Source organism: Pseudophryne corroboree, chromosome 2 (genome assembly GCF_028390025.1).
Source record: "Pseudophryne corroboree isolate aPseCor3 chromosome 2, aPseCor3.hap2, whole genome shotgun sequence".
Lineage (NCBI taxonomy): Eukaryota > Metazoa > Chordata > Amphibia > Anura > Myobatrachidae > Pseudophryne > Pseudophryne corroboree.
In genome coordinates this window covers 1,050,151,789-1,050,178,362 of record NC_086445.1, presented here as the reverse complement: position 1 = coordinate 1,050,178,362, position 26,574 = coordinate 1,050,151,789, and the positions used below count along the sequence as shown (strand labels likewise).

The window sequence follows — 26,574 nt, the reverse complement described above, 5'->3', positions numbered from 1 at the left end:
TGCAGCTGTGCGCCATTGCTCCTCATACATACTTCACACTCCGGTCACTGAGGGTGCAGGGCGCTGGGGGGGGCGCCCTGAGCAGCAATAAAAACACCTTGGCTGGCAAATATATCACAATATATAGCCCCAGAGGCTATATATGTGATAAATACCCCTGCCAGAATCCATAAAAAAGCGGGAGAAAAGTCTGCAAAAAAGGGGCGGAGCTATCTCCCTCAGCACACTGGCGCCATTTTCTCTTCACAGTGCAGCTGGAAGACAGCTCCCCAGGCTCTCCCCTGTAGTTTTCAGGCTCAAAGGGTTAAAAAGAGAGGGGGGGCACTAAATTTAGGCGCAATATTGTTTATACAAGCAGCTATTGGGGGAAAAATCACTCAGTTATAGTGTTAATCCCTGCATTATATAGCGCTCTGGTGTGTGCTGGCATACTCTCTCTCTGTCTCCCCAAAGGACTTTGTGGGGTCCTGTCCTCAGTCAGAGCATTCCCTGTGTGTGTGCTGTGTGTCGGTACGGCTGTGTCGACATGTGGGATGAGGAAGGTTACGTGGAGGTGGAGCAGAGGCCGATAAATGGGATGTCGTCCCCTGTGGGGCCGACACCAGAGTGGATGGATAGGTGGAAGGTATTAACCGACAATGTCAACTCCTTACAAGGCTGGATGACGTAAAACAGCTGTGGGACAGCCGGCTTCTCAGCCCGCGCCTGCCCAGGCGTCTCAAAGGCCATCAGGGGCTCAAAAAAGCGCCCGTTACCTCAGATGGCAGACACAGATGTCGACACGGAGTCTGACTCCAGTGTCGACGAGGTTGAGACATATACACAATCCACTAGGAACATCCGTTACATGATCTCGGCAATGAAAAATGTGTTACGCATTTCTGACGTGAACCCAAGTACCACATAAAAGGGGTTTTATTTTTGGGGAGAAAAAGCAGCCAGTGTTTTGTTCCCCCATCAGATGAATGAATGAAGTGTGTAAAGTAGCGTGGGTTCCCCCAATAAGAAACTGGTAATTTCTAAAAAGTTACTGATGGCCTACCCTTTCCCGCCAGAGGATAGGTCACGTTGGGAGATATCCCTCAGGGTGGATAAGGCGCTCACACGTTTGTCAAAAAAGGTGGCACTGCCGTCTTAGGATACGGCCACCTTGAAGGAGCCTGCTGATAAAAAACCGGAGGCTATCCTGAAGTCTGTATATACACACTCAGGTTATATACTGAGACCTGCAATTGCCTCAGCATAAATAGTGCTGCTGCAGCGTGGTCTGATACCCTGTCAGATAATATTAATACTCTAAGACAGGGATAATAGTTTGCTAACATAGAGCATATTAAAGACGTCGTCTTATATATAAAGGATGCACAGAGGGATATTTGCCGGCTGGCATCCAGAATAAATGCAATGTCCATTCTGCCAGGAGGGTATTAGAAACCCGGCAGTGGACAGGTGATGCTGCCTATAAAAGGCACATGGAGATTCTGCCTTATAAGGGTGAGGAATTGTTTGGGGATGGTCTCTGGGACCTCGTATCCACAGCAACAGCTGGGAAGGAAAATTTTTTACCTCAGGTTTCCTCACAGCCGAAGAAAGCACCGTATTTTCAGGTACAGTCCTTTCGGCTTCAGAAAAGCAAGCGGGTCAAAGGCGCTTCCTTTCTGCACAGAGACAAGGGAAGAAGGAAAAAGCTGCACCAGCAGCCAGTTCCCAGGATCAAAAATCTTCCCCCGCTTCCTCTGAGTCCACCGCTTGACGTTGGGGCTCCACAGGTGGAGACAGGTGCGGTAGGGGCGCGTCTCGGGAACTTCAGGGACCAGTGGGTTTGCCCACAGGTGGATCCCTAGGTTCTGCAAATAGTATCACAGGGATACAGGCTGGAGTTCGAGGCGACTCCCCCTCGCCGTTACCTCACCTCAGCCTTGCCTGCTGCCCTCGGAGAAAGGGTAGTACTGGCGGCAATTCACAAGCTGCACTTCCAGCAGGTGAAATCAAGGTACCCCTCCTTCAAGGCCGGGGTTACTATTCCAAAATGTTGTGGTACCGAAACCAGACGGTTCGGTGAGACCCATTGTAAAATTGAAAGCCTTGAACACTTATATACGAAGGTTCAAGTTCGAAATGGAATCGCTCAGGGCGATTATTGCAAGCCTGGAGAATTTCATGGTATCACTGGACATCAAGGATGCTTACCTGCATGTCCCTATTTACCCTCTTCACCAGGAGTACCTCAAAATTGTGGTACAGGATTGTCATTACCAATTCCAGACGTTGCCGTTGGTCTGTCCCCGGCACCGAGGTATTTACCAAGGTAATGGCCAAAATAATTATCCCGTACTTGGACGATCTCCTTATAAAGGCGAGGTCCAGGGAGCAGTTGTTCGGCGGAGTAGCACTATCTCGGGAAGTGCTACAACAGCACGGCTGGATTCTGAATATCCAAAGTCGCAGCTGGTTCCTACGACGCGTCTACTGTTCCTGAGTATGGTTCTGGACACAGAACAGGATAAAAAGGGTTTCTCCCGGAGGAGAAGTCCAAGGAGTTGTCGTCTCTAGACAGAGACCTCCTAATACGTATACAGGTGTCGGCGCATCAATGCACGCGAGCCCTGGGAAGGATGGTAGCTTCTTACGAAGAAATTCCATTCGCCAGGTCCCATACAAGGATTTTCCAGTGGGATCTGTTGTACATGTGGTCCGGGTCGCATCTTCAGATGCATCGGCGGATAACCCTGTCTCCAAGGGCCAGGGTGTCGCTGTGGTGGTGGCTGCAGAGTGCTCATCTTCTAGGGGGCCGCAGATTCGGCATACAGGACTGGGTCCTAGTGACCACGGATGCCAGCCTTCGAGGCTGGGGGGCAGTCACACAGGGAAGAAACTTCCAAGGCTATGGAAAAGTCAGGAGACTTCCCTACACATAAATATTCTGGAACTAAGGGCCATTTACAATGCCCTAAGTCAGGCTAGACCCCTGCTTCAACACCGGCCGGTGCTGATCCAGTCAGACAACATCACGGCAGTCGCTCATGTAAACGACAGGGCGGCACAAGAAGCAGGATGGCGATGGCAGAAGCCACAAGGATTCTCCGATGGGCGGAAAATCTTGTGTTAGCACTGTCAGCAGTGTTAATTCCCGGAGTGGACAACTGAGAAGCAGACTTTCTCAGAAGACACGACCTCCACCCGGGAGAGTGGGGACTTCATCCAGAAGTCTTCCAAATGATTGTACACCGTTGGGAAAGGCCACAGGTGGACATGATGGCATCCCGCCTCAACTAAAAGTTACAAAGATCTCAGAGGACCCATGGCCTCTGCCGCTCAGACAGGACCTGCTGCAGCAGGGGGCCTGTCTGTTCCAAGACGTACCGCGGCTGCGTTGGACGGCATGGCGGTTGAACGCCGGATCCTGAAGGAAAAGGGAATTCCGGAGGAAGTTATCCCTACGCTATTTACAGCTAGGAGAGAAGTGAACGCTAACCATTATCACCGCATATGGCGGAAATATGTTGCGTACTGTGAGGCCATGAAGGCCCCAAAGGAGAAATTTCAGCTAGGTCGATTTCTGCATTTCCTACAGTCAGAGGTGACTATGGGCCTACAATTGGGTTCCATTAAGGTCCAGATTTCGGCTCTATCGATTTTCTTCCAAAATGGAACTGGCTTCACTGCCTGAAGTTCAGACTTTTGTTAAGGGAGGGCTGCATAGTCAGCCCCCGTTTGTGCCTCCAGTGGCACCGTGGGATCTCAACGTGGTGTTGGATTTCCTGAAGTCGCATTGGGTTGAGCCACTTAAATCCGTGGAGCTATAATACCTCACGTGGAAAGTGGTCATTCTGTGGGCCTTGGCGTCGGCCAGGCGTGTATCAGAATTGACAAAAGCCCTTATCTGTATTTTATATGGGAAAGGCGAAATTGAGGACTCGTTCCCAATTCCTTCCTAAGGTGGTATCAGTTTTTCATGTGAACCAACCTATTGTGGTGCCTGCGGCTACTTGGGACTTGGAGGATTCCAAGTTACTGGACATAGTCAGGGCCCTGAAAAGTATATGTTTTCAGGACAGCTGGAGTCAGGAAGACTGACTCGCTATTTATCCTGTATGCACCCAACAAGCTGGGTGCTCCTGCTTCTAAGCAGACGATTGCTCGCTGGATCTGTAGCACGATTCAACTTGCACATTCTGCGGCTGGACTGCCGCAGCCTAAATCTGTAAAAGCCCATTCCACGAGGAAAGTGGGCTCTTCTTGGGCGGCTGCCCGAGGGGTCTCAGCTTTACAACTTTGCCGAGCTGCTACTTGGTCAGGGGCAAACACGTTTGCAAAATTCTACAAATTTGATACCCTGGCTGAGGAGGACCTTGAGTTCTCTCATTCGGTGCTGCAGAGTCATCCGCACTCTCCCGCCCGTTTGGGAGCTTTGGTATAATCCCCATGGTCCTTACGGAGTCCCCAGCATCCACTAGGACGTCAGAGAAAATAAGATTTTACTCACCGGTAAATCTATTTCTCGTAGTCCGTAGTGGATGCTGGGCGCCCGTCCCAAGTGCGGATTGTCTGCAATACTGGTACATAGTTATTGTTAACTACAAGGGTTATTGTTAAACCATCTTTTGAGAGGCTCTGTTGTGTTCATACTGTTAACTGGGTATATTATCACGAGTTATACGGTGTGATTGGTGTGGCTGGTATGAGTCTTACCCGGGATTCAAAATCCTTCCTTATTGTGTACGCTCGTCCGGGCACAGTTTCCTTACTGAAGTCTGGAGGAGGGTCATAGTGGGAGGAGCCAGTGCACACCAGGTAGTCCTAAATCTTTCTTAGCTGTGCCCAGTCTCCTGCGGAGCCGCTATTCCCCATGGTCCTTACGGAGTCCCCAGCATCCACTACGGACTACGAGAAATAGATTTACCGGTGAGTAAAATCTTATTTTTTTCCTCTCTTCTTGCTCTTCTTTATTTTCCTTCTGTGGCCTTCTTTTCTCTCATTTCCCTTTTCTCCCCTCGTCCTTGTGGTGGGTTCTGGGTATCCATTCATTCTACTTGCCCTTTATGAGTAGTTGGGTCCCGGGAGGCCTTTGTTTTTGTGCCTCCTTTTTTATGGCTCTCAATGAGATGTTGTTACTCAGGCCACCATGCCCCTAAAGATATTATCTGTTAGCGTAAATGGCCTCAACTCCCCCAAAAAACGGACGGTGCTCTTGGGCGCCTGTAGACGTGAGAAAGCTGACGTAGTTTTTCTTCAGGAAACCCACCTTACGGGCTCCCATACACAACTCCGCAGTAGGCAATTTACACAAACTTTTTTTGCTTCAGCAGATTGTAAGAAACGTGGGGTTGCAATTTTAATTAATCGCCACGTTCCATTTACACACAGCAAAACTGTGGCGGATCCAGACGGTCGGTACTTGATGGTTATTGGTACCCTCCGTTCTGAAGTCCTGACACTTATTTCTGTATACGCTCCTAACCAGGACCAGCCTCAGTTTTTCCATTCCCTTTTCCGTCACATTGGCAAGGTTGCACAGGGCCACATTGTGTTGGGTGGGGATTTTAACACCATTCTTGACCCCAGTTTAGATAGGACTGGTCCCCCCCTTGCCTCTAGAGCTTCACGCACGCTTGCAGCCTCCCTTAAGTTTCACGACCTGCGGGACTCGTGGCGTCTCTGCCACTCTGTAGCCAGAGACTATACCCACTATTCCGCCCCGCATCAACACTACACACGGATTGATATGTTACACATTTCATCCTCCATTCCCTCTAGAATTACTGACGTGGGAATAACCCCTTTCACTTGGACTGACCATTCCGGTGTTTACGTTCTCGTGGATTTGCATCATTCCGCACACACTGTTCGCAAATGGCGATTCGATGAATCCCTGTTGCTTAACTCGTCAGTCTCCACGGAAATAAAAATGGCGATAGAACAATATTTTACTGAGAATACCACGCCTGATGTCTATTCTAGTATAATTTGGGAGGCTCATAAGGCCACCCTGAGAGGTCTCCTTATGGCACGGACTTCCTCGCTGCGCAAAAAAGCTACCCTAACCACCCAGCATAAACTAACTTCTTGCCCTGCCTTACTTGCACAAATCGCTAACTTACAAGGCCAACTGAATGCGCTTTTGTCCCGTCGTGCGGCTCTCATTCTGCGGAAATTAAATCAGAAATTCTATGACAATGCGGACAAGTTAGATTCCCTGCTGGCGAATAAATTGCGACGTAAACAGGCGACTGGCGCAATTGACAAATTGTATTCCCGAACTCTGGGTGAGCCTACTTACGACCCTAAACAAATAGTTGATGAGTTTAAGGACTACTATAGCTTTCTTTATAACTTGACGACCCCGACGCATTCCCCTTCCCTCAACCCCTCTGCCGGGAATATCCGCAGCTCAATTAGGCACACTAAATCAGGATATCTCAGTAGAGGAGACGTTAACAGCTGTGAAATCCATGCGGTCCTCAGCCGCTCCCGGCACTGACGGTTTCACGGCACACTACTATAAACACTTTGCTAAAATATTAGCCCCTCATCTTACCGCCCTCTTTAGCCAGATATTGGGGGGCGCATCCTTTGCTCCGGCAACTACTCAAGCTGATATTGTTGTGATCCCTAAGCCTGACAGAAACCCACTCAATGCGGTAATTACAGGCCCATCTCATTGCTCAATGTTGATTTGAAAATTTATGCAAAAATCCCAGCTTTGAGATTGGCCCCCCTTCTCCCTGCACTGGTACATCCCGATCAGGTTGGATTTATTCCAGGCCGACAGGCCTCTGATAACACCAGAAGGGCCATTGATATTATCCATTCTATCCACCAACAAAAGTCCTCTTCCCTGTTGCTAGCCCTGCATGCGGAGAAGGCGTTTGATCGCATTTCGTGGCCTTTCGCCTTCTCGGTCCTCCAACGCATGGGCTTTTCTGGTAAGTTTTATGATGGTGTCTCAGCACTGTATCGCAACTCCTCAGCGCGGGTCTCTGTCAATGGGGTTACTTCCTCATGCTTTGAGATATCTAATGGTACAAGACAGGGATGCCCGCCCTCGCCCTTGATTTTTGCCCTTGTCATGGAGCCTTTAGCGGCTAGGGTTCGTCTCAATCCGAATATTACGGGGATTCGAATCGGCCGCATGGAACACAAAATTGCACTTTATGCTGATGATGTGTTGGTTTCTCTTTCAAACCCGACATCGTCACTCTCTCCTCTCCTCTCTGAGATTGACCTCTATTCGCAATACTCGGGTTATAAGATTAACGCTACTAAAACAGAAGTACTCGATTTTTACATTACCCCTGCGTCTAGGTCGCAACTTGAATCAACATTTCCATTTTCCTGGCATAACCGAAAACTCAAATACCTAGGTATTTATCTAACCCACAGACACCATCAACTCTGTCAGGCGAATTTCCCATGTCTTTTGGACCAAATTCGCTCTGATCTCCAAACTTGGTCCTCCTATTTAATTTCGTGGATTGGACGTGCCAATTCTGTAAAGATGAATGTTCTTCCCAGACTTACTTATATTTTCCAGACGCTCCCGATCTATATTCCCCCCTACGTTTTTAAATTCTTGCAGCATCAAACTTCCCATTTTATTTGGGCCAATAAACATCCTAGAATTAAACTTTCGCTGCTACAATGGCCTTTATGGAGCGGAGGCTTAGGCATACCCAATTTTAAATACTATTACCACGCAGCCCAGATGGCATCCTGTGTCCAGTGGTGTGGCCCGTGGGCGGACAAGGTGTGGATAGCTATCTAAGCCGGCGAGCTGGGACTGTCCACACTCTCTTCCCTCTTGTGGCTTCCGAGAACCGCCCGCCCTCGTGCCACCTCATCTCACCCAGTGGTGGCCCGTTCTTTATACATTTGGGATCTTGTTGTGAGGAAACATCAATTGGCCCTAACCCATCCCCCCTCATACCTCTGTTCCACAACCCTGCCTTCCCTCCGGGAATGGTTAAATCTGCTTTCTCACTCTGGAAACAGGGAAACGTTGCCTTTCTTAACGACATTACCTCTAGTACACCCTTTCCTTCCTTTACTCAGATTAAGACACAATACTCTCTCCCTCACAGTGAATTTTTCCGCTACCTCCAACTTAGACACTTTCAGTCCGGGGTTCATACCACTCTCTCTTCTAGGCCTCTCACCACTCTTGAAAATATATGTCTGCGACGCTCTTCTACGAAAGGTCTTATATCAGATCTCTATACTTTGCTATTGCAGGGCTCTGCTAATCACAAGAGATCACAGAGAATTGGCCTGGGAGAGGGATCTGGGTGTCACTTTGGATGAGGAGGAATGGGGTGAAATATGGAGTAATGCGTCCTCTAGCTCTATCTGTGTTAGGATAAAGGAAAATGTGTATAAACTGGTATATCGTTGGTATTCTGTATCTTCTCGTTTGAATGTGATGTTCCCTGATGTTACAGACGGCTGTTGGAGGGGTTGTGCTTCTGAGGGGACTTATATGCATATTTGGTGGACCTGCCCGAAGTTAGTACCTTTATGGAAAGAAGTTGTTCGACTTCTTTCATCCCTGTTTTCCACCCCAATCCCCCTGGACCCTAAATACTGTCTACTGCCTCTAGACCTTCCGACTTTAACTACGTATCAGAACAAGTTATTACGTCATGTGGCTACTGCCACGACATGTGAAATAGTGAAGGCCTGGAGGTTGCCCTCCCCACCGTCTCTAAGGTTGCCCTTCCCACCGTCCCTACAATCCGTTGTCACTTACATTTGGTACGTTTATAAGATGGAATATATGACCAGTGTCATTAGACAATCTGCCAGGGCGTTCGATAAAATCTGGGCACCCTGGCTCACTTCTCAAAATGCCCCCTCCCCATTCGGTAGCTGATTAAGCTACGCACCCTTTTTTTTTATGTTGGCTGCCCGGATCCCGCCACTCGGACCCCCCCTCTTCTTTTATCTACTTCCCCTTTTGCCCACAATCTTGTTTCTTCCTTTTCCTGTCTCTATTCTTCCTGTTCTCTCACTACCCTGGGCTGGTTGGCCACACCATGGACCTAGAGGACTCTTTCTTTTCTTGCACTATCTCTGTCGTCTCACTTAAAAAAAAAAAAACGGATTTACTCACTTGATTATTGTTATTTCTTTGTTGTGTACATCTTAGTATTATATTGTTTTTCTATGCCTATGAAACACACCGTTTATGTGTGTTACTGTAAATCGACCAATAAAACTTTTCTAAAAAAAAAAGAAAAGGCTCTAAGCAAAACTTGGATTCCAGAGAGACCCAAAGGCTTTCATTCCTGTGGTAAACCTACATGCACCACATGCATACATGCCTTAAGAAAAGCCACAGATTTTACTTCCAATACTAGTGGGAAAGTATTTCAAATTAAAGAATTCATGAATTGTAAGTCCACATATATAATCTATGTAATTCAATGCAGCTGTGGTAAACAGTATGTTGGGAGGACAACACGCACATTACACACCAGATTCATGGAACATTGGCAAAATATAAACAATGGAATTAAGACACATCCCCTCTCAAGCCACATTTCCCAATGTATGAAATCGGATTCTCTTGGTAGAATTAATGTCAGAGCAATAGAGTCTATTAAATTCACAAAAAGGGGGGGGTGATAAATTCAATGTGCTTTGTAGAAGGGAGGCATATTGTATTTATAGACTCGAATCTTTAGTGCCCTATGGGCTTAATGATACCATCGAGTCGAATAACATCTAAAATGTCTACTGGGGCTTTAAAGTGTGAAAGGGAGGGGACATATATATATATATATATATATATATACAGTTTTGTGGAGATTGTGATATATATAATCATGTGTATGTTTTGCGAGTATTTTTTTTTATATATATATATATATATATATATATCTATATACAGTGGTCGAAGTGGAAATTTTGAAGTGGGGGTATGCAAAAGTCAAGGATGTAATTATTAGTGATGAGCGGGTTCGGTTCCTCGGAATCCGAACCCCCCCGAACTTCAGCCTTTTTACACGGGTCCGAGGCAGACTCGGATCTTCCCGCCTTGCTCGGTTAACCCGAGCGCGCCCGAACGTCATCATCCCGCTGTCGGATTCTCGCGAGGCTCGGATTCTATTGCGAGACTCAGATTCTATATAAGGAGCCGCGCGTCGCCGCCATTTTCACACGTGCATTGAGATTGATAGGGAGAGGACGTGGCTGGCGTCCTCTCCATTTAGAATAGAAATAGATAGATAGTGAGAGTGAGACACTTGATTTACTGGAGCTTAGGAGTACTCAGAGAGTGCAGAGTTTACTAGTGACTGACCAGTGACCACCAGTGCAGTTTTATTATTATTTAATATAATCCGTTCTCTGCCTGAAAAAAAACGATACACAGTGACACAGTATACCATATCTGTGCTCAGCCTCAGTGTGCTGCATCATCTATGTATATCTGACTGTGCTGAGTGCTCACTGCTCACACAGCTTAATTGTGGGGGAGACTGGGGAGCAGTTATAGCAGGAGTACATTAACAGTGCACACTTTTGCTGCCAGAGTGCCACTGCCAGTGTGACTGACCAGTGACCACTGACCACCAGTATATTGTGATTGTCTGCCTGAAAAAGTTAAACACTCGTCGTGTGGTGTTTTTATTCTATAAACGCATTCTGCTGACAGTGTCCAGCAGGTCCGTCATTATATAATATATACCTGTCCTGCAGTAGTGATATATATATATATATTTTATATCATTATCATCCAGTCTATATTAGCAGCAGACGCAGTACGGTAGTCCACGGCTGTAGCTACCTCTGTGTCGGCAGTCGCTCGTCCATCCATAATTGTATACCACCTACCTGTGGTGTTTTTTTTTTTCTATCTTCTTGATACTAGTAGCTTACTTTAGGAGTCTGCAGTGCTGACAGTGTCCAGCAGGTCCGTCATTATATAATATATACCTGTCCGGCTGCAGTAGTGATATATATATATTTTTTATATCATTATCATCCAGTCTATATTAGCAGCAGACGCAGTACGGTAGTCCACGGCTGTAGCTACCTCTGTGTCGGCAGTCGCTCGTCCATCCATAATTGTATACCACCTACCTGTGGTGTTTTTTTTTTTTTCTATCTTCTTGATACTAGTAGCTTACTTTTGGAGTCTGCAGTGCTGACAGTGTCCAGCAGGTCCGTCATTATATAATATATACCTGTCCGGCTGCAGTAGTGATATATATATATTTTTTATATCATTATCATCCAGTCTATATTAGCAGCAGACGCAGTACGGTAGTCCACGGCTGTAGCTACCTCTGTGTCGGCAGTTGCTCGTCCATCCATAATTGTATACCACCTACCTGTTGTGTTTTTTTTTTTCTATCTTCTTGATACTAGTAGCTTACTTTAGGAGTCTGCAGTGCTGACAGTGTCCAGCAGGTCCATAATTATATAATATATACCTGTCCGGCTGCAGTAGTGATATATATATATATTTTATATCATTATCATCCAGTCTATATTAGCAGCAGACGCAGTACGGTAGTCCACGGCTGTAGCTACCTCTGTGTCGGCAGTCGCTCGTCCATCCATAATTGTATACCACCTACCTGTTGTGTTTTTTTTTTCTATCTTCTTGATACTAGTAGCTTACTTTAGGAGTCTGCAGTGCTGACAGTGTCCAGCAGGTCCGTCATTATATAATATATACCTGTAAGGCTGCAAAAGTGATATATATATATATATATTTTTATATCATTATCATCCAGTCTATATTAGCAGCAGACGCAGTACGGTAGTCCACGGCTGTAGCTACCTCTGTGTCGGCAGTCGCTCGTCCATCCATAAGTATACTAGTATCCATCCATCTCCATTGTTTACCTGAGGTGCCTTTTAGTTGTGCCTATTAAAATATGGAGAACAAAAATGTTGAGGTTCCAAAAATAGGGAAAGATCAAGATCCACTTCCACCTCGTGCTGAAGCTGCTGCCACTAGTCATGGCCGAGACGATGAAATGCCATCAACGTCGTCTGCCAAGGCCGATGCCCAATGTCATAGTACAGAGCATGTAAAATCCAAAACACCAAATATCAGTAAAAAAAGGACTCAAAAATCTAAAATAAAATTGTCGGAGGAGAAGCGTAAACTTGCCAATATGCCATTTACCACACGGAGTGGCAAGGAACGGCTGAGGCCCTGGCCTATGTTCATGGCTAGTGGTTCAGCTTCACATGAGGATGGAAGCACTCAGCCTCTCGCTAGAAAAATGAAAAGACTCAAGCTGGCAAAAGCACAGCAAAGAACTGTGCGTTCTTCGAAATCACAAATCCACAAGGAGAGTCCAATTGTGTCGTTTGCGATGCCTGACCTTCCCAACACTGGACGTGAATAGCATGCGCCTTCCACCATTTGCACGCCCCCTGCAAGTGCTGGAAGGAGCACCCGCAGTCCAGTTCCTGATAGTCAGATTGAAGATGTCAGTGCTGAAGTACACCAGGATGAGGAGGATATGGGTGTTGCTGGCGCTGGGGAGGAAATTGACCAGGAGGATTCTGATGGTGAGGTGGTTTGTTTAAGTCAGGCACCCGGGGAGACACCTGTTGTCCGTGGGAGGAATAAAGCCATTGACATGCCTGGTGAAAATACCAAAAAAATCAGCTCTTCGGTGTGGAAGTATTTCAACAGAAATGCAGACAACATTTGTCAAGCCGTGTGTTGCCTTTGTCAAGCTGTAATAAGTAGGGGTAAGGACGTTAACCACCTCGGAACATCCTCCCTTATACGTCACCTGCAGCGCATTCATCATAAGTCAGTGACAAGTTCAAAAACTTTGGGCGACAGCGGAAGCTGTCCACTGACCAGTAAATCCCTTCCTCTTGTAACCAAGCTCACGCAAACCACCCCACCAACTCCCTCAGTGTCAATTTCTTCCTTCCCCAGGAATGCCAATAGTCCTGCAGGCCATGTCACTGGCAATTCTGACGAGTCCTCTCCTGCCTGGGATTCCTCCGATGCATCCTTGCGTGTAACGCCTACTGCTGCTGGCGCTGCTGTTGTTGCTGCTGGGAGTCGATGGTCATCCCAGAGGGGAAGTCGTAAGACCACTTTTACTACTTCCACCAAGCAATTGACTGTCCAACAGTCCTTTGCGAGGAAGATGAAATATCACAGCAGTCATCCTGCTGCAAAGCGGATAACTGAGGCCTTGGCATCCTGGGCGGTGAGAAACGTGGTTCCGGTATCCATCATTACTGCAGAGCCAACTAGAGACTTGTTGGAGGTACTGTGTCCCCGGTACCAAATACCATCTAGGTTCCATTTCTCTAGGCAGGCGATACCGAAAATGTACACAGACCTCAGAAAAAGACTCACCAGTGTCCTAAAAAATGCAGTTGTACCCAATGTCCACTTAACCACGGACATGTGGACAAGTGGAGCAGGGCAGGCTCAGGACTATATGACTGTGACAGCCCACTGGGTAGATGTATGGACTCCCGCCGCAAGAACAGCAGCGGCGGCACCAGTAGCAGCATCTCGCAAACGCCAACTCTTTCCTAGGCAGGCTACGCTTTGTATCACCGCTTTCCAGAATACGCACACAGCTGAAAACCTCTTACGGCAACTGAGGAAGATCATCGCGGAATGGCTTACCCCAATTGGACTCTCCTGTGGATTTGTGGCATCGGACAACGCCAGCAATATTGTGTGTGCATTAAATCTGGGCAAATTCCAGCACGTCCCATGTTTTGCACATACCTTGAATTTGGTGGTGCAGAATTATTTAAAAAACGAGAGGGGCATGCAAGAGATGCTGTCGGTGGCCAGAAGAATTGCGGGACACTTTCGGCGTACAGGCACCACGTACAGAAGACTGGAGCACCACCAAAAACGCCTGAACCTGCCCTGCCATCATCTGAAGCAAGAAGTGGTAACGAGGTGGAATTCAACCCTCTATATGCTTCAGAGGTTGGAGGAGCAGCAAAAGGCCATTCAAGCCTATACAACTGAGCACGATATAGGAGGTGGAATGCACCTGTCTCAAGCGCAGTGGAGAATGATTTCAACGTTGTGCAAGGTTCTGCAACCTTTTGAACTTGCCACACGTGAAGTCAGTTCAGACACTGCCAGCCTGAGTCAGGTCATTCCCCTCATCAGGCTTTTGCAGAAGAAGCTGGAGACATTGAAGGAGGAGCTAACACAGAGCGATTCCGCTAGGCATGTGGGACTTGTGGATGGAGCCCTTAATTCGCTTAACAAGGATTCACGGGTGGTCAATCAGTTGAAATCAGAGCACTACATTTTGGCCACCGTGCTCGATCCTAGATTTAAAACCTACCTTGGATCTCTCTTTCCGGCAGACACAAGTCTGCTGGGGTTCAAAGTACTGCTGGTGAGAAAATTGTCAAGTCAAGCGGAACGCGACCTGTCAACATCTCCTCCTTCACATTCTCCCGCAACTGGGGGTGCGAGGAAAAGGCTCTGAATTCCGAGCCCACCCGCTGGCGGTGATGCAGGGCAGTCTGGAGCGACTGCTGATGCTGACATCTGGTCCGGACTGAAGGACCTGACAACGATTACGGACATGTCGTCTACTGTCACTGCATATGATTCTCTCCCCATTGAAAGAATGGTGGAGGATTATATGAGTGACCGCATCCAAGTAGGCACGTCAGACAGTCCGTACTTATACTGGCAGGAAAAAGAGGCAATTTGGAGGCCCTTGCACAAACTGGCTTTATTCTACCTAAGTTGCCCTCCCACAAGTGTGTACTCCGAAAGAGTGTTTAGTGCCGCCGCTCACCTTGTCAGCAATCGGCGTACGAGGTTACATCCAGAAAATGTGGAGAAGATGATGTTCATTAAAATGAATTATAATCAATTCCTCCGTGGAGACATTCACCAGCAGCAATTGCCTCCACAAAGTACACAGGGAGCTGAGATGGTGGATTCCAGTGGGGACGAATTGATAATCTGTGAGGAGGGGGATGTACACGGTGATATATCGGAGGATGATGATGAGGTGGACATCTTGCCTCTGTAGAGCCAGTTTGTGCAAGGAGAGATTAATTGCTTCTTTTTTGGTGGGGGTCCAAACCAACCCGTCATTTCAGTCACAGTCGTGTGGCAGACCCTGTCACTGAAATGATGGGTTGGTTAAAGTGTGCATGTCCTGTTTATACAACATAAGGGTGGGTGGGAGGGCCAAGGACAATTCCATCTTGCACCTCTTTTTTCTTTCATTTTTCTTTGCGTCATGTGCTGTTTGGGGAGTAGTTTTTGGAAGGGCCATCCTGCGTGACACTGCAGTGCCACTCCTAGATGGGCCAGGTGTTTGTGTCGGCCACTTGGGTCGCTTATCTTAGTCACACAGCTACCTCATTGCGCATCTTTTTTTTCTTCTTTGCGTCATGTGCTGTTTGGGGAGTAGTTTTTTGAAGGGCCATCCTGCGTGACACTGCAGTGCCACTCCTAGATGGGCCAGGTGTTTGTGTCGGCCACTAGGGTCGCTTAGCTTAGTCACACAGCTACCTCATTGCGCCTCTTTTTTTCTTTGCGTCATGTGCTGTTTGGGGGGTGTTTTTTGGGAGGGCCATCCTGCGTGACACTGCAGTGCCACTCCTAGATGGGCCAGGTGTTTGTGTCGGCCACTAGGGTCGCTTATCTTAGTCACACAGCTACCTCATTGCGCATCTTTTTTTTCTTCTTTGCGTCATGTGCTGTTTGGGGAGTGTTTTTTGAAGGGCCATCCTGCGTGACACTGCAGTGCCACTCCTAGATGGGCCAGGTGTTTGTGTCGGCCACTAGGGTCGCTTAGCTTAGTCACACAGCTACCTCATTGCGCCTCTTTTTTTCTTCTTTGCGTCATGTGCTGTTTGGGGAGTAGTTTTTGGAAGGGCCATCCTGCGTGACACTGCAGTGCCACTCCTAGATGGGCCAGGTGTTTGTGTCGGCCACTTGGGTCGCTTATCTTAGTCACACAGCTACCTCATTGCACCTCTTTTTTTCTTTGCGTCATGTGCTGTTTGGGGGGTGTTTTTTGGAAGGGCCATCCTGCGTGACACTGCAGTGCCACTCCTAGATGGGCCAGGTGTTTGTGTCGGCCACTTGGGTCGCTTATCTTAGTCACACAGCTACCTCATTGCGCCTCTTTTTTTCTTTGCATCATGTGCTGTTTGGGGGGTGTTTTTTGGAAGGGCCATCCTGCGTGACACTGCAGTGCCACTCCTAGATGGGCCAGGTGTTTGTGTCGGCCACTAGGGTCGCTTATCTTAGTCACACAGCTACCTCATTGCGCATCTTTTTTTTATTCTTTGCGTCATGTGCTGTTTGGGGAGTAGTATTTTGAAGGGCCATCCTGCGTGACACTGCAGTGCCACTCCTAGATGGGCCAGGTGTTTGTGTCGGCCACTAGGGTCGCTTAGCTTAGTCACACAGCTACCTCATTGCGCCTCTTTTTTTCTTTGTGTCATGTGCTGTTTGGGGGGTGTTTTTTGGAAGGGCCATCCTGCGTGACACTGCAGTGCCACTCCTGGATGGGCCAGGTGTTTGTGTCGGCCACTTGGGTCGCTTAGCTTAGCCACACAGCTACCTCATTGCGCCTCTTTTTTTCTTTGCGTCATGTGCTGTTTGGGGAGTAGTTTTTTGAAGGGCCATCCTGCGTGACACTGCAGTGCCACTCCTAGATGGGCCAGGTGTTTGTGTCGGCCACTTGGGTCGCTGAGCTTAGTCATCCAGCGACCTCGGTGCAAATTTTAGGACTAAAAATAATATTGTGAGGTGTGAGGTGTTCAGAATAGACTGAAAATGAGTGGAAATTATGGTTATTGAGGTTAATAATACTTTGGGATCAAAATGACCCCCAAATTCTATGATTTAAGCTGTTTTTTAGGGTTTTTTGAAAAAAACACCCGAATCCAAAACACACCCGAATCCGACAAAAAAAATTCGGTTAGGTTTTGCCAAAACGCGTTCGAACCCAAAACACGGCCGCGGAACCGAACCCAAAACCAAAACACAAAACCCGAAAAATTTCCGGTACTCATCACTAGTAATTATGCGCTCCAGAAAAGGGGCGTGATCACCCAAAAGGGGTGTGTCCCGTGTACTAGAACCCCTTATACTATCTAGTACTGGTGCCCCTTTCACATTGTAGCACACTGAATGAGCTGAAAATTCACCTTGTAGCACACTGAATGAGCCGAAATTCAGGGCCGTCTTTTCTTATGGGCTCAATGGGCTCTTGCCCAAGGGCCCCAGGAGTATAAGGGCCCTAGGCTGATAGCTGAGGGTCCCCTCTTTCCAGGGGTACCAGATTTTTGAAAATCGGCCCTAGGGAACCAGAGATATCCGAGTTCAAAGCAGTGGTCCCCATCCAAGCCTGTTAATTGCTATTACCATCAAGATATCTCAGGCTCTGTATGACTTAATAGTTTTTCTGATGGTACATTTCAAAAGCTGGGACTCTTCCCTTTCGGTGGACACTAGCGGCTTGTCTCTACTATGCTCAGAACCAGAGATATCAGCCTTCAAGCAGCTGGTCCCTGCTCAAGCTCCACACGCCTAATATGCAGTTTTGTATATTTGTTGGTGGATTGTTCTGGCTTCTGAACTCTGATCCCCAATTCCCCTGTACCTCCTGACAGGTGAGACACTCTAATTTTTTTTATCCCATGCAAAGCTAAAAAATATTTTTCCAGGAACTTGACATATCTGCAGGCAAGCAAGCTGCCCTCCCACCAGAAAATGATGAAAATGAAGCCCACTCCACTATCGACCCCACCCTTACATATTAAACACCCCCTACCACCCTGGAAGTCATGTACCGGGGCCCCTTCATTCAGCCCAATGCCACATTCTACAGTTTAGTGTTCTCCCTCCCGCCCCATCTGTGCAGTAAAGGAGTAATTAGCAGAAATTACTGCTCCAGGTCCTACATGCTGAGCGGAAGCTAGAACACCCCCTACCGCCCGTGGGATATCAAAGCTGCCGTTGATAGCACCCCCACCCATGGAGGATGGGTAGGGGCCTCAGTGTATTGCTGTGCCCAGGGGCCCACACTGCTGTTAAGACGAAATTTACATTATAGCACACTGAATGAGCCGAAATTCACATTGTAGCACACTGAATGAGCCGAAATTCACATTGTAGCACACTGAATGAGCCGAAATTCACATTGTAGCACACTGAATGAGCCGAAATTCACATTGTAGCACACTGAATGAGCCGAAACTCACATTGTAGCACACTGAATGAGCCCAAACTCACATTGTAGCACACTGAATGAGCCCAAACTCACATTGTAGCACACTGAATGAGCCCAAACTCACATTGTAGCACACTGAATGAGCCGAAATTCACATTGTAACACACTGAATGAGCCGAAACTCACATTGTAGCACACTGAATGAGCCCAAACTCACATTATAGCACACTGAATGAGCTGAAATTTACATTATAGCACACTGATTGAGCCGAAATTCACATTGTAGCACACTGAATGAGCTGAAATTGTGACAGCAGGGACAGCCAGAGTGACGACAGGGAGAGAGACAGTGATGACAGGGAGAGAGACAGTGATGACAGGGAGAGAGACAGTGACGACAGGGAGAGAGACAGTGATGACAGGGAGAGAGACAGTGACGACAGGGAGAGAGACAGGGGGAGAGACAGGGGGAGAGAGTGATGACAGGGAGAGAGTAACGACAGGGAGAGTGACGACAGTGATGACAGGGGGAGTGACGAAAGTGACGACAGGGAGAGTGACGACAGTGAAGACAGGGAGAGTGGTGACAGGGAGAGTGACGACAGGGAGAGACAGTGACGATGGGGAGGGTGATGACAGGGACAGTGACGACAGGGACAGCAGGGAGAGAGGTGACAGCAGGGGAACATTACCTTATTTGTTGCTGGCAGCAGTGAGCTGGCGCCGGGCAGCTGGTGAGGGGGAGCGGCGGGCGGCTGGTGAGCGGGGACGGTGGGCGGCTGGTGAGCGGGAGCAGCGGGCGCCTGGTGAGTGGCGTGCGCAGGCGGCTGGCAGCGGTGAGCGGCTGTGAGCTAATACAGCACTCTACACAGCCACCGCGCAGGGACGGGGAGCACCATGTGCAGCATGATGCCACTTCCCTTGCCTCCTGCTGCACTTTCTGGGCTCATTTCCGGGTCAGTAGAAGACATGGCGGTATACCATACCGCCTTATACCGCCCCACTTCGACGACTGTATGTATATATATATATATATATATATGCATTATACTTAATTCTGTTTCTGTATCTATTAGAATAATATTTATATATAAGATCTCTGTTTTCATATATATACATAGGCTATTGCCCATTCTTCTTTGAACCATATTGACTTTATATTTATTTTGATTCTGTGGAATAGATTCAGGCTGAAAAAGGAGCCTATAATATGCTGAAAATACATATGTCAAAAAAACTATATTTATTTTTATTTATATTTTTGTCTATTTTGAGTAGGTATATTACTATTAGTCTATATACATACTAACTAATGCTGCTGTTGAATAGACAACCATTTCTTCTCTGCAAATTGATATATCGTTTTTTTTTTAAGAAAGTGGATACTATATACATGTAATTGATATTGTTTTTTACGTGGTGCTAGGCAATCTGTATTGGCAACATTGTAACTTTAAGAAATGCCTCTACACATTGATTGGAGGCTGGTAAAATTCATCAAACACACCTGTACATGGGAGCATGAGTAGCTTAAAAACACCCCTGTGTGCAGACTAACTTTATTATGTTCTGAGAAAGCCGCCGACTTGACCGTAAGGTGGGGAAACGCGTAAACTACTTGCACGTTACCAGACGGCTTTTATTGATTCCCCCATACCGGAGAGAGGTGCGGGATGTTTGCGCCTTGTACTTGGCGCAGTGATCAAGGTGGGAGCGGTGTCTGTGGTGTGGACCGTGTGCGGTGTGCAGCCCGACACAGGGAGCGGGAGAGTGCTCACCGTCCTACCTGTTTTCCATCTGGGACAATGTCTAAAGCAGGAGCAATGCTTTTTAACATAAGACCGTAAACAAGCAGCCCAAGACTGGGGAAAGGAGAGTGCTCTCTACTCCATATGCCTGCTGTGATGTGCTAATGCTGATGAATATGATCGGTGAGTCACTGCAATTCCAATACTAATCATAGCAAGGCATTCTTACAGTTCCTCTAGATATGTCTGCATTCAAAGGATTAGCTACCAGCGGCCGGGAGGACTTTTTATCTTTACATTTATAAGACTGTGCTCGGGCTTTAAGGATCCCACCTACGTGATATCAATCACCTTCATCTGGGCACTCTAAGGTCCTATAAAGAACAAATATACTATAGTTCTATTGTGAACTCCCTGAATGTGCTTTTTTAGAGAGGGGGGGGGGTTTACTTACCGGCCGGTAATTTACTCCATTGCATTACAAAAATATTGATTGTTTTTATATTCATGTATGATGCATTATAATTATTAAAATCAATAGTATTTAAATACCAGCGCTTCTTTTTTCTTCATTTTATGGAGAATTTTTGTTTCTTATAGAGGCTATCAGAGATGTTCTGCAAATTCCTGATAAGGTGATAGAGGAGTGTGAGGAATATTATTTTAATATAAAAAAGAAATCCTCAGTCACTTTTCCTGTATCAAAGGAACTGTATACCCTGTTTGAAGAACCATGGATTATTCCTGATAGGGAATTTCAAATCCCTAAGAGGTTACTCTCATCCTTTCCTTTTCCTCCTGAGGATAGGAAAAAATGGGAAACTCCACCGATAGTGGATGCATCAGTATCCAGGCTGTCATGGTAAAATGTATTGCCTGTCCACGGTGCAGCCTCCCTGAAAGACACGGCTGATCGTAGAATTGAGACCACACTCAAATCCTTGTACACAGATGCTGGGGTGGCCCGGAGACCCACTGTAGCATGTGGGTGGATTACTAAAGCCATTGCTAAATTGTCAGGTAACCTAATTGAGGGGTTAGATTCCTTATCAAGTGGGAAGATTGTTTTACTTCTGCAACATATACAAGACTCTGCAAACTTTATGGTGGAAGCAATAAAAGTAATAGGCTTGCTTAATGCACGCAACACTGCTATGGCAGTGTCAGCATGCAGGGGCTTATGGCTACACCAGTGGACGGCTGATGCGGACTACAGGAAAGGCGTGGAAGGCCTACCATTTACAGGAGAGGCCTTATTCAGAGATGAACTAGATAAATGGATCTCCAAAGCTACTGCGGATAAGTCCACATATCTTCCTTCCGCAGCTCTCCCAGCCACGGAGGCCCACTCAGCTTCCAATTTGCAGTCCTTTTGGACAGCCAAGTTGAAGGGCAAAACCAGAGGTTCTTCTACAGCCACCAGAGGCGCTAGAGTTAAACTGCGCAAACAAGCAACTGCCGGATCTCAGGAACAGAGTTCAAGCTCTGCTTCCTCAAAGCTTTCAACATGACGGTGGACTGGCGGGTGGGATCCCGACTACAATTCTTCAGTCACATCTGGACAAGTTTGTCATAAATTTTATTTCCCAGGGCTACAGACTGGAGTTCCAGGAGCTCCTACCTCACAGATTCCTCAAATCAGGCTTACCAGTTTCACAGGAGGAAATGGGGTTTAGGAGGGAACCGCACCAGTCCAAAAGGATTTTTTGAACAATTAGTAGCCTCTGAAAAAACTGAATTTAAATGGAATTTCTTCTATATATGGCAACCATGGATGTTGTAGGGGTTTATCCCAGTATCATATAATGTTGCTTTCAGTGGTGCTCCCTAGAGTCAGAGAGTATCAAGTACAAAAGGACCAAAAAGAGAGGTTTGAAAGAAAGGACTCTTTTTTGGGAGCACTCTTAATTCAGAGGTTATTGGTATAATTTGTAAATTATCAATAAAAACAATTTAATTAACGAAAGTCAAATTCTAGGAGTGACTGTATGTGAAAAACATAGCTTAGTGAAAATATTGATAAATTAAATTATTCGTGATCTCCAAATTCACGATTTACAAATTGCCAGGAGTAAAATTCTGTGATGCTTTTGTCAACAAAATTCTGCATACTATATCTTATGAAATGTATGACCATCATTCATACTGCTAATATCCATTACGGATTTTTATAAATGCAGGGAATAAAATCATTGGTCATGCGAATCACAATATTGGATGACATAAAGTTGAGTTCCACTGTGTCCAATAGCCAATTTATTGCAGTACCAGGGTGTTCAAAGGAGGTCTCCCTTCCTCGTACTGACCCGGCCTTTCACTGCTTAGCTTCCAAGTTCAGAAGAGATTGGGCATCTCCAGTGAAGTGTGACCGCAATTATTGGACTTCTCTCTTTGATCACTCCAAATGTATGCCAAATGGTTGCTATATATTAGGAATGGAGAGTATACGTGATTCGTAACAGGTAAGTTACAAATGAAAAAGATTACATGCAATCAGCTGATTGATCAGCATATGGCACAACGATCACAGAGGTTAATTATATCTGCATAATCACTTAGATATGTGGAAAAAATTCAAATGTACCACATCTAAGATAATATGTGACACGGCGGTCACAAAAATGAAGAAAATAAACATGTACAGTTATGAATATTCAGCAGATGTGACAAAGCGGCCACAAAAAAAGAAAATAGATGTATGTAATCATCTTAACAATCACCAGCTGATTAATCAGCATATGACACAGTGGTCACAAAGAGATAATTATAAACACAATCCCTTAATTATGTGACTGAGTTTTTTTGATTGACGTACAGTCAGCTGATAGACAGGTACGTGACACAGCGGCCACAAAAAAGAAATTAGATGCATGTAATCATTTTAAACAATCACCAGCTGATTGATTAGCATATGACACAGTGGTCACAAAGAGATAATTATGCCAATATATTCCTTGGATGGTGGGAGAAGGAAATCATCTTTAAAGACCACAATGACATATTCACGTCTCATGTCGTTATGTGGAACAGATATATAGACGATATTTTTATGATCTGGGAGGGTGACCTACATTTGTTGCACCAATTCATAGAACATCTTAACAAGAATGATCTGAATATTCATTTAACACACAGTATAAGCCAATCAGAACTTCCATTTTTGGACCTGATGATCTACAAGAACTCTGAAGGAATGATTGCCACAAAACTATATCGGAAGAGCACAGCAACAAACACTTTATTACATCAAACCAGTTCCCCCACTTTCCCCCAACTATAGAAAATATCCCAAAAGGGGAATTTCTCAGACTCCGCAGGAACTGCTCAGATGATAAGGAATTCACAACACAAAGCACAGAACTGACAAATAGATTATGCGATAATTATGCGATAGGGGATACAGTAAAACCTCCATAAAAAAAGCCATGAAACGGTCAAAACCATTAAAAGAGAGGATCTAATTTTCAAGAGAGAACCAAAGAGTCCAAATACTGATAATACCATCCGCTTTGTTGGAAATTTTTGCCGAGAATGGAAGAAGGTGAATACAGCAATACAGAAACATTGGCATATTCTACACGCAGACTGTACTCTATCCAAAAATTTGGGTCCCAAGGTCGCCATGAGTTGGCGCAGATCCAAAAACCTTAAAGACAGACTTGTAAGCAGTCATTTTCAAAAACTCTCTACTAAAAGACCAATAGTCACTGGAACATATCCCTGTGGTAAATGCAAAGCTTGCAAATATATTCATCCAACAAAGGAAATAGAAGACAAATTTGGAAAGATGATACAAATAAAAGACTACATGAACTGCCAAACGGAGGGGGTTATCTATTGCCTGAAATGTAGCTGTAACCAAAAATACATTGGCATGACAACTCGTCCGCTTAAACAGCGAGTCCTAGAACATGTAGGATCTATACATAATGCCATCACGGACAAGGCCAAGATGAAGCAATTAACCTCAGTCGCTCGCCATTTTCACACCCATCATGAAAATAGATGGGAGGAGCTCAAAATCTTCGGCTTGGAGAAAATCAAACTCGGAATACGAGGAGGTAATCTAACCGAGAACTTACTGAAAAGAGAGAGCGAATGGATCTTTAAGATGGGATCTTTATACCCAGCAGGCATGAATGAACACATAAACTATGGGGTATATTTAAATTAATGTCATCATATTAGAACCTCTGGTATCCATTATCCAATACAGTCTTTCTTTCCATTTACAGCTAATCCACATAATAAAATATATATTTTTTCATAACATCCCACTCATTAATAATAGTATATTTATTCACGTTTTTTTCACCCTCACGTTCCTCACACGGGCTCTCCTTATATTCATTATACCTGCCCTCCTAAATTAATTCATTATCATCACGTTTAAGTGCCATCCTTTCCCCAATTGTGTTCCTTATTCACCATCCTTTCCCTCACTCCCTTTCTCATATTCCTCATTATCCCAATCCCATTCCTCTCATAAAATATAATATATAAAAAATATATATAAAAATCATCAACCCTTTAATTACACCACTTACTTTCTAATTAATCTATCAATTAAGTAATCATGTCACCATCACGTATTAACTAATAAAATCATCACTTGCACAATAAATCTTCTCATTATATTATATTTTTATATTTTTCTTTTTATATTTATTTTACTAAGCTTATCCAGGCAAATTAATCTGTTAGTTAAATCAACTACAATTAAACATAAGCTGTTACAACTATTAATGATGTCCAACCTGAGAGATCAATATAACTTAAACAAGATTGGGGGATCAGCATGCCTATCAAAAAGTTTACCCAATCAGCTATGAGCCCTGCTCTACATAAACTGGAACCTTCTGTGACCTCATTACGTCCTGTGACCAAGCTTATCTTGCGAAACATACGTCAGGTTTAGCGATCACGTGCTGCGCACACGTGACCGCGCTAGCCGGAGCGCTTAGACCATCACCAAGCAACGGCCCCAGCCATCGCTCTCCCTGAGAGAGACCACGGACATACGCTGATGCAGCTTCCGAAGTGTCTCCACGGCAACGGCCCCAAACTACCGCTCTCTTGGAGCGTCAATACGGACACACGCCGCTGCAGTCTCCGGAGCTTCTATACGGCCAAAAGCGGAACGGACAGCACATATACCAGCACTGGTATCGTATACACTCCACACTAATGTGAAATCCATTCACTCCACAATACTAATTTGCAAGGCTTTAACTGTCTGACTTAATAGTCATTTGTTCTTATCCTTTCTTGCAAACATCTTTCATAAAGAAATCTGAACATTAGAGACATTCTACATAAGTTCAAATCTCCTATTGCTATTCAAGAATTTACTGTTCATTGCAGTAACTTCCAATCAGCCTTACAACAGTATAGCAATTTTATGAACATTCTCTGCAGGTTCATATATAACCTGCTGTGACACACATCTTTCCCCTTTCCCCTCTCTCCTTCCTTCCCCCCGCCCCCCCTCCTTTTCTCCCTTCCCCTCTGTGACCAAGAGGGGTCCATCACTAAGAGCTAGTATCCGTTTGATATATGTCCGTTTGCCTGTTATTACGCCATACGGGGTCCATCACAAAGAGCTGGTATCCGGTTGATTTATGTCCGTTTGTCTGTTATTACGCCATACATACATGCTGTCTTCTACAGCATAAACTAAATTAAGCATTTAAGCAAATTGGTACGGCCGTACTGGTGATCTGTCCTAAGCTCAGATATAAGGATAATCAATTAGTGATGATATGTGGCATTTATGAATTTTCCCACATATACTATTCTTAATAACTTATCAATATGTCTTCTGTGACTGCTATGTCACATGCTGTATAATTAAGGAATTGTGTTCATAATTATCTCTTTGTGACCACTGTGTCATATGCTAATCAATCAGCTGGTGATTGTTTAAAATGATTACATGCATCTAATTTCTTTTTTGTGGCCGCTGTGTCACATACCTGTCTATCAGCTGACTGTACGTCAATCAAAAAAACTCAGTCACATAATTAAGGGATTGTGTTTATAATTATCTCTTTGTGACCACTGTGTCATATGCTGATTAATCAGCTGGTGATTGTTAAGATGATTACATACATCTATTTTCTTTTTTTGTGGCCGCTTTGTCACATCTGCTGAATATTCATAACTGTACATGTTTATTTTCTTCATTTTTGTGACCGCCGTGTCACATATTATCTTAGATGTGGTACATTTGAATTTTTTCCACATATCTAAGTGATTATGCAGATATAATTAACCTCTGTGATCGTTGTGCCATATGCTGATCAATCAGCTGATTGCATGTAATCTTTTTCATTTGTAACTTACCTGTTACGAATCACGTATACTCTCCATTCCTAATATATAGCAACCATTTGGCATACATTTGGAGTGATCAAAGAGAGAAGTCCAATAATTGCGGTCACACTTCACTGGAGATGCCCAATCTCTTCTGAACTTGGAAGCTAAGCAGTGAAAGGCCGGGTCAGTACGAGGAAGGGAGACCTCCTTTGAACACCCTGGTACTGCAATAAATTGGCTATTGGACACAGTGGCACTCAACTTTATGTCATCCAATATTGGGATTCGCATGACCAATGATTTTATTCCCTGCATTTATAAAAATCCGTAAT

General features: G+C 45.4%; 1 protein-coding gene and 2 pseudogenes across 2 annotated transcripts in view; 2 read left to right on the top strand and 1 right to left on the bottom strand.

Annotated features, from left to right (window-relative positions):
• LOC134988659 (pregnancy-specific beta-1-glycoprotein 3-like) overlaps positions 1-26,574 on the top strand; it is a 270,727-nt gene that overhangs the window by 226,289 nt on the left and 17,864 nt on the right. The window lies entirely within an intron of this gene.
• Positions 22,181-22,300, bottom strand: LOC135054411 (5S ribosomal RNA; annotated as a pseudogene).
• LOC135054410 (5S ribosomal RNA) lies at positions 26,356-26,475 on the top strand (annotated as a pseudogene).